We start from the raw sequence: 13,399 nt of genomic DNA, 5'->3' as shown, positions 1-13,399 counted from the left end.
CTGTGTGGGGTATGGCACACTGGCCCATGTGTGCAGCCAAATGGAGATTCCTCTGCAGAGACAGATTCTGGTTGTCATACCCCTGGAGGACCCCTCTCTCTGTATGCTTCTTGCGAACACCTCCTCTGTTCAAACTTGGCATAAACACAAGTCTTCAGGAAAGCCCAAAGAGAAATATGGAGCTGATGATGCACCATCTCCCGACAACCGTCTCATACCTTGTCCAGAGCACAGGGTAGAAGCTGTTATGAAAAAAAGAGGACTGTGTGCCTTTAAGAAGTGCCTGGCTGTCCTGGTGTCTGTAGTGCAGCGAGGCAGGGAATGCACCGCTGATACTAACCAAGTTTGCCAGCCATGGTTTTCTCATGGCTCCCACACAATGGCCCGTTTTTTGCCCACCTGCCGATAATGCTTAATTAGGCGAGGAGTTGATTAATTTGTGGTAATTGACAGCTAATTACGGGCCTGAGGGCTCATTAACTTGACGTCTTGTCTCAGTGAATTGGCTGAAGGGGGTCAGGTGATGTGCAACCTCCCCCACCTCCCAGGCACCCTCTATGCCCAGCACAGAAGGACTGTTGGAATTTACCTGGATCGCAGGGAGGGGGGATAGGAGAACAACATGTGGAGAAACAGCAGCTTAATGCAGGGGTAGGGAAAGGAGGGCCGAGCTCCTGAGATAGTACTGACACACAGAGGGGCTAAACCAGCACTTGTTAGATACTACAGCAACAAGCAGTGTTATAAAAGCCTACAAATTCAATGCCCATGGCGTTTTGGTCACAGAAACAGAACAGAGCTGAGGTTCAGGCCAGATGGTCCCAGCTGGCAAAATGGGTGATCCCAAAGCTGAAGGAGAGGAATTTTTGGATTCAATCAGGGATAGATTGGAAGTCAGAGGGAGAACGCTGAGTATACCACACTAGTGACAGAGGGAAACAGTGCCTTGGGGGACAGAGGCATTACTTACCTGTGTGGGGTGTGAGTTCCTGAGACTCCAGCTCCTGTGTACAAGGCTCCGAGAATGCTGATGGTCTATAGTACTATTAGATTATAAACACACTTTACAGGGTAGTTCATAACATGAGGGTAGATGGGGATGAGGAAGGACCTCTCAGCAGCATGTAAGCTGGTCAGGATTCCCTTCACAATGACCTGACTGGGCTCCAATGTCTAGAAACTCTCACTTCCATTTTATACCACCCCCGTGACCATCTCCGAGACCTAAGAAATTAGCCAGTTCCCAGGCACCAATTGCCACAGAATTAGCTAGCTTCCTACGGGTTAAAAGGAAAGTACAAACAATTACAGAGCAACAGAAGAGCATAAGAACTGCCAAACAAGAAATGACCATTAGTGCATCTTGTCCAATATCCCAAACCCATACTAAATAAGATCTATGGGCCATATAATCCAATATCCTTCTGGAACAGGCTCCAAAGACTGATATTTTAGCTTCAACTGTGGACAATGTTGGGTGCTACAAGAGAAGGCATAAAATTCCCACAAGGCAGGTTATTGTTCAATACTATCCAGTGGTGGATTAGTCACTGGGCCAATGGGGCCTGGGCCCAGAGGCCCCAGCCAACTGGGGGGGCTCCGGAAAAAATCCACTGCCAGGCGGTGGAAGCCCGGAACCCTAGCCGCCGGGCGGGTGGGACGGGGGAAGCCACCCCTCCCCCCACCCCGTGGCCCCAGACCTTGTTCCTGGCAGAAGCTCCCGGGAAGGGGAAGCCACCCTGGGCAACACCCGACCCAGTCACCGGCAGGAGTCCCCAGACAGGGGAAGCCCCAGTGCCCTACACTCGTCCCTGGCAGAAGCTGCAGGGCAACAGGGGAAGCCCCCATGCCCAACCCTGCTCTCCCACAGAAGCGTCTTGCAGGTGGGGCAGAAGTCCCCCAGCACCCCAACCCTGGTCCCCCGCAGAAGCATGAGTGGTGGCGGGGGAAACCTCAGGGCCTGGACTCCTGCTGTAGCCCTGGGACTGGAGGAGCTCTCACTCCCCGCTGCGGCACCAGGGCCATTGCATGGGGATGGGGCTTCTCTGATCTTGGGGCCACTGGGGGGCAGAAAGGAGCAAAAGGAGTTGTGGGGCTGCAGTGAGGGGGGGCAGAATGGGGGAGACCCTGGTTGAAACAGGAGTTGGCCCTAAGGAAGGGGGCAGAAAGGGCAGAAAGGGGTGGGGCTGTGGGCAAGGGTGCAGGCAGAAGGGGTGGCATGGGGGCAGGACCGCAGGCGGAAGGGGTGGGGAGGGGCCCCCCACTTACTCTGGCTCAGGGCACCAGGAAACCTTAATCTGCCTCTGATATTGTCCTACTGAGGAACTAGAGGAAACGGTACGGAAAACATTTGCAAAAATGCTTAGTTTAAAAGGATACCACCCTACTACATTTTTATTCATTATACAGAGTCATTTATTTATATCACAGAGTCTGTTCAGGCAATAATCCAGCAAAAACTCACAGACCTTTTATCTGATCAGTTGCTTCTTAATAGCTCCTTATTGGATAGAAATTATGGGACATCTTAAATGTGTTGCTTTTTAATTTTGTATGCCCTCTTGTTTTAATTTTTTGTACCGGAGCAAACTGGAACCTGATTGGCTTTCTGTACAACAGTCATTGTCTTACACCCTTCTTTCATTTGACTTTTCTCCTTTTCACCCTAGATACTCCGAGACTTTGCAGTGTCTCTTTCTGTAAGAAAGCCAAACCATCCCCATGCCTCTAATAAATGTTGCTACCCTTCTCAGGGCCTTCCTCAATTTCCATAGCTGAAAACTATATGTGAGAGAACATCCCAGTAATTTTTATTATGGCATTGGAATATTTTCCTTATCACTTAGCACCAAGGAGGGTAATTGTTTGGAATAGCCCAAAAGGATATAGCCTGTCATTTTCTCTCTAGATCTATTACTAAAACTCTGGGTGATGAAAGCCTTGCTCATTTCTCACCTTGACTACTACATGCCTTTTGGAGCAAGTGTGAGAAAAGGCTACATAAAAGGTTAAGTACTAGATGTAGCACTCCTCACTGAGCAATAGCAAGTGTAAGTCTCTTGTACCTCTCCTCTTTATCTTTTAAATACTGTCATGGCTCCAATGACCAAAAGTATTGGAGCTTCACACACATTAATGAATGTATCTGCACAACCTCCCTGTGAGGCAGGGAAGTACTACTCCATTTTACAGATGGGGCACTGAGGTACAGGATAAATTAAGTGACTTGCCCAAGGTCACATAGGAAATCTGTGGCAGAGCCAGTGTGGATGTAGATCTCCTGAGTCCCACTCCAGTGTCCTCTTAGGCCTCCCTCTTACTACATAGCAGGAATAAGTTGGAGGCCACACAGCAATGCTCATTATTGTAGGCTCAACCTGCCTTATATGCAAGTCTGGGTAACAAGCCAGCTGCTTCAGTGAGTCATCAAAACCCATTTAACACGTTCACATTAGGATCAATACCAGCTAACAGGGTGGAGGATGTTCCAGGCAAAGATTGCCAGCCTGTTCCAGTCACCATAAGGCTTACTCACAGACATGCCTCCATCATACACTGAGAAATTATAGAAGGGAGATTAGTTACAAAGAGACCCTCAAATTTGGGAGTCACCTGGAACCCCGAGTGCTTCATTTTTCTTGTTGAACCATCTGAAGGATGAGGGAAAAGGGGTTAATGAAAATCTACACGGGAAACAATCGAGATCAGCATCCTTAACAGCCTAAATATCTGAGAGAGAGAGAGCAGTAACCAGGGAAGATGTTTAAAATGTGTGTCAGAATAGAAGGCTTTTCAAAGCCACTTTGCACTGGGTGCCTCGAACACTGGGACAAGCTTGAATGCTCTGCACAAATGGGTTGGTGATACACAGGGCATCCTACTAGCTGAGCACTATATGGGCCCCATCACCATAGCATCTGAGTGCCTTGTTGGGTGGCGCTGTGCCTCAAGAGGACTGGCCCTCCCCAAGTTCTTTAGCAGAAAATATCTGCACCATTTCATATGATTAAAACCAACTGACTGAAACCCTTATCTCCAAAAACAGAACTCCCACTCAACCCAGTTAAGGGCTCTCTCTATATGAAGGGAAGATGAATAAATCTACAATTGCCTCGTCTATCTGAATGGATTAGATCTAATATTGGAGGGCTTCACACAACCATGAATCCCATTCGATCCATTCTGTGTACCTGGCACCCCATACTGTCCTTGAGTAGGTGGCCAAACACCACTGCCAGGACTGTCATGTCACAACTGAGCTATGACATACCACAGTACAGGGAGCACTCACTAGGAAAGGTGGCCCTTGTTAGGCATCAGTACTGTGGCAGCATAATGAGACATTTCCACTGACATGACTTCATCCTGGTCTGAGAAATTATTGGTAATTGACTAGAAATCTGAGGGAGATCAGGAATTTTATGAACTGTGTAGCCATCTCCAATTCCTTCCTGGGTCTCGGCCTTGATGAGGATGCTGTCTAAATTGGAAAAGACATGTCAGCCTCTGCTTCTGAGATGTGCCACAAGAGTCACTAACACTTGAATGAAGACTCTTAGGGAAAAGAGAAGAGCCTGAATGATATTGTGCTGTTTTACCAGCACGTTCTGTTGTAGCAGAAGTGAAGGTACCTCCTATATGAATAATGCAAAGGGGCGTATAAATAAATCTTGCTCAGACTTATAGATGTCATGAATTCCCCTGGTAGAATCCTTTCCCAGAGCATATTGTGAAGGCCAAGACTATAACAGGGTTAAAAAAATAATAAAAAACCAGATAAGTCCATGGAGGATAGGTCCGTCAATAGCTATTAGCCAGGATGGGCAGGGCGGGTGTTCCTATCCTCTGATTGCCAGAACCTGGGAATGGGCGACAGGGGATGGATCACTTCATGATTATCTGTTCTGTTCATTCCCTCTGGGGCACCTGGCATTGGATGCTGTTGGTAGACAGGATACTGGGCTAGAGGACCTTTGGTCTGACCCAGTATGGCCATTCTTATGTTCTGAATTACGGCTGATATTGAAGCCAGGCTTTCCCCTCTTGAATTTGATTTGCTTCATATTTCAGCAATTTCAGATCTAACAGCCTTTGGATTCCCTGACTCTTGGGAATCACAAAGGAGATGGGGTACATCTGGAAAGCCTTTTGTCCTTGGAGAACAGCCCTGCCACATCCAGGAGATGATCTAGACTTTTCATAGATGGGTTCTTTCCAGAGGGCTCCTAGATTTCAAGGGGCCATCATATACATCTTCCTTGTGGTTGCCTCAATAGTTCCAAGGGTGCAGATGGTCTTCATGCCTACTGATCTCCCTGATGTAGTCTGTTATTCCAGGCTGAAGTTGGGAGAATCAGTCAATCACATAAGGCTTGTTTTTCCAGGCAGTCATGGATTTTGCCTGGAAGAGAATTGTCCTCAGATGTTAGACTGCTGACATGGTTTTCTTCCTCCAGGTTACCTTCCCAATGACTTTCATCTTTGGGATAGTTTATTCCATTGGTATTGGCATAAGACACATCTCAGGCAATCGCAGGAGGAGTACAGATTGAGGAGACACTTTTTTTTAAGCTTTTTTTAATTCCACTCTACATCCGCCTCACATTGGTCTCTGTTGAATTTGGCAGATCTGAGGAGTTGTTTAACCTGGCTGCCTCCTGAATCATATGTGTAGCCTTAGATTCCACCCTGTGACTATGTTTGCAGCTGTTGCTATAGCTAAATGACTGATGGATTCCATAGATGTGACCACAGAACAATTTGTGGCTAGTGGCACCTGAGTAAGAATGTTGCTGATTTTCAGTTCCACTTTCTACTGTCAACCATACTACTGTCATTCTGGAGAACCATGTAGAAGCTAAAGAGGCCTGTAGGGCTATTGAGCCAGCCTCCTAGTTCTGCATAACGGCTACTTCTCTCGAGGTCAGTGAGTTCCTTAGGGAATGATGGGATCTTTGGCATGGGCTGGGACTGCCCTGGTCAGTTTGGGAATCGTGAGGCAAGCTGTTTTATCGTTTGGGGATTTGTAACCTTTGCAGCACTGTCAGTTCAGGCCCTATCTCGTGTTGGGCTGCTCTTTGTATCTTTTATCCCGCCCTCAATGGCTGCATTTTTTAATACTTTGCGAAGTGCCTTGCTACAGGCTTCACCTCCTTCCCAGTGCGTGCAAGCTGAGTGCTGCAATGACACAGTGAACCATAGTTTCAAATATGTAGCTCAGAAGGAAACGCTCTTCTATCTATTCGACTCACCACTAAGGACAGCTCTTCTCCTGATCTGGGATGAAGCAGCAGGCAAAGGGGACCTGTCTGAGGGGGATGTTTGTTGCGATGTTTGGTTTCTTAGGCCTGAGCCTTTTGAAGTGCTTAGATTTCTTCTTTCTCTTGCCTCATCCTTGTTGTGAGGGGGAATAACAGGTGGAGGTTCCTAGTGCTTCTTGCATTTAGATACGGATTATCCTTGCATCTTTGGCTCCAGTATCAGGCTCTCTCTTGTATGTCTGGAGAGACAGTAATTAAGGACCCTGGTTTTATTGGAGGGATATGAAACAAAGCACCAAACAATAATTTATAAACTCTCTCAAACATTTCTAAGATAGCTTTTCTGCAAAAGGTGCTGCATGCACAGAATCCATGCTGGTCTGGTGCAGGATAAAGGTTTTTATAGGTATGAATGTGGGATGCTTCACCACTCATGAGTAGTGTAGCCAACACAAACTCATGCCAACAAAACCTTTACACACTAGAATGTGTCTTCTATATCTCACTCAAATTGCCAAATATGTAAATTAGGATATTAAAATGTGATCTTAATTGGTTGCCCTAATTTGCAGATTAACTATCAGCAAGTTTTCAATGTGAATTTGGATACATCTAGCTGCTAAGGCAGTAGCCACCAAAAATAAGCTATTTCCACTGATTACAGATGCAGAGGTCAGCTTTTCAGATGTACAGGGCATGTGTGTTTCAGCACAAGTGTGGAGTCAGGAAGTTGATGTGGTTTTAAAATCAAGGTCATTACTACCAGTTGTGTGTATGTGTGTGTCGGAGGAAGAGGGCTGTCACCACCTCTACAGTGGCTGGAACCAAAGACCACTGAGGTCAGTGAAAAATCTTCCATTGACTTCAGTGGCTTTGGATCAGGACCCAAGTGAGGATCTCCAAGAGCTGCCATACATGTTCTCATCCAGCAGCATATAACATGCAGGCCAATTGCACAGCTATAAGACCCAAAGGAATCCCAGAAGCTGTTGTGATGGTGTGTTTTCATCACCAGCCTCCTTTAACTTTCTAATGTGGAGGCTCTTGGGCCATGCAGTTTTACTCCTTTATCCAAAATGGCCACTTTCTGGTACTGGTGACTCCCCTTCTCTTTCCTTAAACAATATGTAATACATACACAGACATCTGGTTTCCCATATCCTAAAAAACAAACCAACACCCTAAATCCAGTGAGAAATTAAATGTTATATAACAGGATTTACTAGGTCTTTATAATAATTTCAGACCAGAAAAATATCCTAAGACAAAGATGGAAAATGTTGACTAAAAGGGTGCAAAAACTTTCAGGCCAACACTAAACGTATTGTTATGTCATAATGAGTTCTCTATGGCTTTCCCCAGGCACCTGAAAGGAGGTGGATGGAAGTGGCTTCTCAGGCTTAAACCAGTGTTTTAATTGGTGGAAAAGATGTTTTCCAATTGCTGCTTAGATGACTGACATCTCTCCCAAACACCTTGCAACAAAACCACCCTTATTTTAAGCTTGGGATGTGTGAGACCTCGTGGGTCAGATTTCTACAACTTGCAGCCAACCAGAATATGGTCCAAGGCCCCAGTCCTGCAAACATTGACACATGCTAACTTTGTGTGAGAGAGTAGTCCCATTCATTAGGAGAAGTGCTTATAGAGGTAAACAGACCTTATATAAAATTGTAAATGGGTTTCATCTTGATGAACTTTAAAGTAACTTTATTCTATCAAGGTTTAGATTTCAGAAGATAAGCTGTCTGAACTATAGCTCAGTTCCAAAACAGGAAGGCAATTAAATTAATAGGAAGGTAATTGCCTTGTTGACACCTGATTGTCCAAAGGCCTTGGAGAGAGGTGATGCAAGACAGAGCAAGGAAAAGTCAAACCAGAAGGATCAAATCTAAGGCCAAGGAGCCTTGCCTTTTGGGTCATTAAGCCATCTGAAGAAAAACTGACATTCCAGAGTCAACAAGATTGATCACCTTGGAAAGAGGAAGTCATGACATCAACAAACAGGCTGTTCTAGCCCTTGACCAGCCTCTCTCTCCCAGCACCCAAAGAATGGCCCCTAGTGAGAAATGCTGTACCAGCAGAATGTCACTGCTTGGCTCCTTAACTGAAGTTCCAGCTTCCACTGTCAGAGTTGAGAAGCCTGCAAGAGCTGAAGACTTCACCATCCCCTCCCCTCCAATCCTTAAGCATTCTATTTTTCCCGTTTCTAATGTTTATTTTTTTGTTTTGATTAGCCAGGAGACATCCCAGCCTTTATATTTTCTTTATTTTTAGAGTGTGGAAGTGAAAGCATGGCTGTGTGCATGAGTGCCCATAAAGCCCACCCAGGGAAGGTGCTAAAAAGAAAAGTTCCCCAGGTTTAAACAGCCCTAAAGATTGCCTCATAAAGGTATTCATTAAAATGTGTTCTGCATGTAAAAATCCACAGAGACTTGAGATTGTCATTTGTAATTCTGGGTAAATAAAATTGTTAAACTTCTGCTTACTGGGACTATTCTGTTATGGTCTGTATTATAACAACTCTGTGGTGAGGGGAGGAAAGGGTTAGCTACCACATAAGAACTGGGACTCTTTGAAGGGAGCTTTATAATTGGTTCTTAGGTTGAGGTTCAGACATTCAATAATAATTTGCAGGGGCGGCGAGTTATATGGGCCCATGTGCCCATACTCCAGCAAAGTCAGGGCTTGGGGGCCAGGCTCCACCAATGTTCGGGGCCGGGTCTCTCTCCTGGCTCCATCTGCTGCCTCATGCGCCTCCCCCGGCTCTGCCTGCTGCCCCCATGCGCCTCCCTCGGAGCATCCCTCCCTGCCTTCACCCTGGGCAGCAGGTGGCTGCCCCCTGCAGCTCTGCGCTGTGCTCCCTCGCTGGCCACTGCCAGCTACAAAAGGGAGTGGTGCTGGCGGCAGGCTGCGGCGGGAGGAGGCGCACATGTGATGGCAGCCCTCCCACCGCAGCACCCATCACAGGGGAGCCAAGGGGTCTTCCTGGACCTGAGAGGGGCCCAGCCCCAGGAGCATGTGCAGTTACGGTGCTGGGTGAGTGTGCTGCCAAGGGGGAGAAGGTTGGGGGGGAATGTGGAGTCCTCCTCTCTGGCCCCAGCCCCGGGGCAGCCTGCCTGCACCCCAAACTCCTTATCCCCAGCCCTGCCCCACCCCCGAGCCTTCACCCCCCTGTACCCTAACTCTCTACCTCAGCCCTGAGCCCCCTCCTGCACTGTGAACCCCTCCATCGCCAGCCCCAGCCCACAGCCCTCACCCCTGCACCCCAACCCTCTGCCCTAGCCCTGAGCCCCTCCTACACCCCAAACTCCTCATCCCCACCCCAGAGTCCTTACCCCCCACACCCCTACCCTCTGCCCTAGCCCTGAGCCCCCTCCCAAACCCCTCATCCCCCCCACACCCACCCACATTGTGCAATATAGGGAAACTGTTAAACGCTTACTGTTTCCAGTCCATTTTTACATTATTTTTTTAAAAACAATATTGGCTTACAAGGCAGGTGGGGACCACCAAAAATTATACAAACCTGCTACCCCTGATCATTTGGTTTCAGTTTTAAAATACTTAATCATTCAAATTATAGATTTGATTGACTTTGGTCAAATTCTCTACGTTGTCACCAAATAGACAGCCACTTTCTTAGACTCCTAGAATTTATATAAGAATTGATCATTTTTGCTACTAATTTGATGATTTAGCTCTAATCCAATATTAACACTAAGTGGATTTGTTGATTTGATTCTGATTTGATAGAGTGTTTTATTCTTCACTTAGTTTAATATTAATAATGGCTTAGCGCTGTGTTACACGGGCCTCATTTTCAGAAGAGCTGGGCACCCAAATTGAAGTCAGTGGGAGCTAGAAATGCTGAGCACGTTCTGAAAAATCAGGCCCTATGTGAGTAGACAGGCCATGCAAGGTGCTCTAAAGGTCAACAAGTTTGGGGGCTGACAGGGGGAAGCAAGCTCCAGAGCTGTGGAACTTTCACTGGCCTTGATGACACAATGTTTTTATCCATCTAAAAATTTCCACTAGTGCTAATGCTATTTCAGCTTCACTGACGGCAGCAACAGTATAGACAAGGTGCTGGCTGCTGGTAGTGTTTTCATCACCTTGGCATGCAGCCCTGCTCTGAGCAAATTAGATGAGACAGTGACTGGAGCACTGGAAGCTGCCTGGAGCCCTGTCTATTCTAGGGCTCCCACCACTGCTACCTGCAAATGTATTGAAAGAATGTGGAAACTTTCCTCCCCCCACCCCCAAAACCACACAGTAGGTAACCCTCACTGAGTATGAACTGATTTGGTGGGCTTTCAATATAGCAAGGCTAATCTCATCTTAATGAGGTCTGCCTGGGAAGCAAAATATAATAAAAGCAAATTAAATTTTGTGCTTAAAATTTGTGCAAATCTTTTCTTGTTTAGTCCCTTCTTCCATTTTTTATCCCTATTTTTTCCTTTTATGTCCACCTCACTCTACCCTTTTCTCTTTCTTTGAAAACCAGCATCTCTTGTCCTCTCATTCACTCCTGCACATTTTCCCCACCTTCTTGTCCATCCCTTGCTTTCTTCCAAATTGCATTGTTTCATCATCAGTTTCCTCAGTCCGCTTCCCTTATTGCCACCTGTGTCTCATTCTCTTGCCTTGGTCCTGTGCCACCTTAAGTCTCTTGATAATTAATAATACTAATACTTATACCTACACTGAGCTAATAAACATGAATTGAGGTAAGTAAATATTTAACTGGATCAAATTCAGCCCTTGCAAAAGCAGCTGGAACTCCTACTGCAGTGAATGGGAGAAACACTCACTTACACCAGGGCTGCATAGTACTTAACTCTTTGGGGTGCTGAGATTGTTAATACAATAATATTTTCTGTGAGGGTTCACAAGATCTGGCCTGCTATCATCATTGCACCAGTGGGGTCAAGAATTTAAACACACTATAGTTAAATCATTTCAAAATGTTAAGGAGACTAATTCCCCCTGCCTTGTGCCATCACTCGCGCCTGTGCAGAGCGAGTGTGAAATGCTACCAAGTCAGAAAGGTAGTGCTGTACTTTATGCCCACTTTGTACAGGTGTAAATGACGGCACAAGGTACAAAGCAGGGAGTATCAGGCCAAAAGCTTCCCACACTTTGAGAGAAGTAGTTGAAATGACTGTTGTTAGAAGCACCTTAATAATAAATAATAATACCTAGTTCTTAATAGCATGGCTATACTTTGTCCAATGCAGATTTGGGAAACCTTCATTTTTAGTTTGCTGATTTTTGTGTTTAAACTCCCAGCCTTTAACAGTGCATTAAGGTGAATTTTAAAAATTTAATTCTCTAAATAGTTCTTACGGGCATTTAAAAAAAAGATTAAAACGTCAGGTATTACATTGTGATTTATTTTTATTTAAATTTCGTATACCCATCAGTCTCTAGATGCTTATATTTGTATAAAAAGCCACAGATATTCAAGCTGAGAATGAGTCAGCATGGTGGTAGGGGCTCTGAAATGGGACTCAGAGACCTGGGTTCTATTCCTGCTCTGCCACTGGCCAGCTGGGTAAACTTTGACAAGTCACTTCACCTCCCTGTGACTCGGTTTTCCCTTCTCCCTTTTTCTGCCTTGTCTGTTTAGATCACTGGAGGTTTTTAAGAACAGGTTAGGGCAAACATATGTCAGGGATGGTCTAGGTATACTTAATCCTGCCTCAGCACAGGGTGATGGAGTAGATGATTTCTTGAAGTCCCTTCCAGCCCCTCTATGATTCTGTGATTATAAGCTCTTGAGGACAGGGACTGTCTCTTACTATGTGCTAGCACAATGGAGCCTGTTATGCAAATACATCATAATAATAATAATGTAAAAGGGATCTCCTTCCAAAAGCTATCCTGCCTTAAAACCAAACAGCCACCCCTTACCTAAGCTGCTCCACTAGTAACTAATAGATTAATATAAAAAAAATCTAAATGAGAAATGTATGAAACCATCATACCCTTTTGTACTAGGCACCCCACACAAGGTTTGCTGGTCTCTATATGGGTTCTCTTTGCCAGGGAGAATCTTTCTTTGCAAGAAAGGGTTTGAAAGCAAGATGTAAGATATCTGATCACCCTTTTCTTTTCTGTATTTGGAAATATGAAGTTTTGCAACTTATTATTTATAGAGCACGGTGACATTTTATGACATGACAACAAGTACTCTCACACCTCATCACATGAGGAATTTGAGAGAGACTGAGAAAAACAGTTATATGTAGTAACCATGTTTCTTTGGGAGGGTTGCCTACATGGCTCAACACTCTTGGGAGATGTGCACCCCTGGAAACTTCTAGCAAGTGTTGTGTGCTAGAGCTACTCACTCCATATCTGGTTTTTCTGGGCATGAAAGTGGGTCCCAGCAGCGATCCCAACAGCTTTTAGTTCCTGCCACTGATTTAGGAATCCTTAACCTAAGACTCTGAAGAAGCTGGGAAGCCAAGTGGGTAGTGCTGATCTGTACTGGCAATCATCTCAGAAAGTCAAAATAACCCATTTTTTTCCTCCTTCAAGAATTGCCCATAAGGATCCTCTCTCTTGAGAAGTTAACAAGCAGTACTGACCATGCTGGATACGGGCTTGAGCAGTGTTAGTTAAAAATGACTTCATATTAGCTTGGCTATATGACTCATCTGATCTAGGGGGTCAAACGTAGGAAGCAATGCTGTGTAAAGGGATGCAGACAGCCCTATATAATAGTGTTGCATGTTCATTAGGCAAGTTTCCCTGGTTGAAGGTTTCTTTCTTTCCAGTAGTGTCTTTTAGTCCTCAGCAGGACACTTGATCTAGCATCCTGAACAACCAAGTCTGAGAGACTTCAATCTGGGTAGAGAATCTCACCATGGCTCTGAGACAAGATACTAGATGGAAGTTCTTGAGTGTCCCATCAAACTAGCCGCTTGGAGCGTGGTGCAGCAGATGAGCTCCCAGTAAAGCATGGACAGACAGTTGGCAGCAATGTTTGGACTTCTGTCTGAAAGAAGAGTGGCTTTGGGTTGACTCCTGGTCCCCTGGAAGTTGGGAAGAGCTTTGGATCCCAAAGGAAGTGGATGTCCTTCTAACTAAAGGCATGCAGAGACCCAGAGACCTGAGTGTTGCCCAAGAGA

The 13,399-nt window shown here is 45.6% G+C and overlaps 1 long non-coding RNA gene across 1 annotated transcript in view; it reads left to right on the top strand.

Annotated features, from left to right (window-relative positions):
* LOC119566445 overlaps window positions 1-13,399 on the top strand; it is a 70,562-nt gene that overhangs the window by 4,826 nt on the left and 52,337 nt on the right. The gene's annotated exons all lie outside the window — the stretch shown is intronic.

This window comes from Chelonia mydas, chromosome 6 (genome assembly GCF_015237465.2).
Source record: "Chelonia mydas isolate rCheMyd1 chromosome 6, rCheMyd1.pri.v2, whole genome shotgun sequence".
NCBI classification, from domain to species: Eukaryota; Metazoa; Chordata; order Testudines; family Cheloniidae; genus Chelonia; species Chelonia mydas.
This window is presented reverse-complemented; position numbering and strand designations above follow the sequence as displayed.